The sequence below is a fragment of the Pteropus vampyrus genome, unplaced genomic scaffold, assembly GCF_000151845.1.
Source record: "Pteropus vampyrus isolate Shadow unplaced genomic scaffold, Pvam_2.0 Scaffold610, whole genome shotgun sequence".
Lineage (NCBI taxonomy): Eukaryota > Metazoa > Chordata > Mammalia > Chiroptera > Pteropodidae > Pteropus > Pteropus vampyrus.
This window is the reverse complement of record NW_011889391.1, coordinates 88,854-90,725: the sequence shown is the minus strand read 5'-3', so window position 1 is coordinate 90,725 and position 1,872 is coordinate 88,854.

The window sequence follows — 1,872 nt, the reverse complement described above, 5'->3', positions numbered from 1 at the left end:
CTATACCATAGTGACACCCATGTTTAACCCCATGATATACAGCCTCAGGAACAAGGATGTCATCGCAGCACTGAGAAAATTATTACTTAAAAAAATAATGTGATGAGTCTATTTGTAAATGTTCTCACTGCTTGCCACACGGTTACCAGAGGAACATTTCAAATCTCTATAAACCGAGAAGGAGTTAAATGCTTTCAGCTTATGATGTACATTTAGATACTTTTAAATGCTAACCTGCCATGTACTGTGTTTGGATATACGCTAAGCAAATTAATCTACCTTAAATGCTTTATGCCTACAGAAAAATTTTGCCTCTTGATAAAATAGTAATGCGCTTCACGTATCCCATATATAAACTAAAAACAGAATTCGTTCTGTTAAAATTTTTATGTTTAACTACATGAAAAGTATACCAGATAATTTTCTAAATCTTTACATTTTCATTTATTAGTGTTCTTTCATTCTATGGCATATCCTGGCCAATAGCAATTGAATATTGAATATATGAATGAATAATTAAACGAGTGAATAGATAAATGAATTATGGTATGATCTACTTCAGACTCCTGGAAAAATCTGCAAATTTTAAGCATCAATAAAATTGGGAGCATATTTATTTAACTTACTTTGCATCCATGTGGAATTACTCCAATCATGATACTAAAGAAAAGCTTACATGAATTTATTTCTTTCCCTAATAACTTTACACACACGCACACAAAATACAACAGAACCCTCCCTCCCACCTGTCCCAGTTTGATAGCACATGTTTCTATGTTCTACTTAGCAATATTTCCCCAAAGTAATTTGCTCTAAGCAATATATTTAGCTCTTTCATGACTGTATTTCATACTGCTACTCCTATGCCATTAATATTTTTTAAATCTGTATGTTATAGTATTGAAGAAAAGTGTAAAAGTTATTTTCAATAGTACACAAAATCCATACATTTGCATTTCTATTGTTGTGTCTAACCTTCAATGACTTTCACCCTTTCTAAAGTTTTGAAATTATTAAACTTTTAAACTGTTATTATCAAGGAAATAGAGCATCTGTGAACAGAGCCAATAATGTCCATCCTCCCAACTCCAGATTCTCAAGTCAAAACTCACATCAGCAAATTAGTTAGTGCATCAGTCTCTGCCAACTCCTGTTAGCAGTTCCTTTGACAATTACACTCTTTGTAGTTTTAGGTATATTTGTACATGTGTGTATAACACAATGTTAGCTTCTGCTCTATAGGTAGTAATATTTTACTTCATCAACACCTTCCATTCTCTATTATCTAACATGATATTCTACTGTTAATAACATATATTTTATTCATGAAAGCATATATGTGTATATATTTTTTCCTTTAATGTTTTAACTTATAAGACTTTTAGACATGGCCTATGATGAAAACCATCATGATAATGATAAAAGTGATGATAAAGATTATGATTACTATAGAGATAGTAGCCATGGTAGTTTTTGTTTTTGAAATTCAGTAACGCAGGAGTCACAATGTTATAAAAATAGTTCACAAGTTCAGATTTCTGATGTTTAATCTGTTTACAAAAATCTTGAGCAAGTCTTTTAGTTCCTTTCCTCATAGGGAATGGAAGAGGTCTACCATGCAGATAACCTAATTGACGCTGATCAGGTGATCCTTGAGTGATTGGTCTAAGATTCCATTTATGGAGGATCTAAAATTGTAACTAAGTTAAATTTCAGTTTGATTACCTGGGGATTAGCATAAGCAACTCCATTTGGATCCCATTGTCTTTAACAATTCATAATTAATAAAATGGTTAAAACACACTTATCCTATGAAATCTGGGATTATTTCAGCATTCAATATCCACCTAGTACGGAGAAGTATTTTGAAAA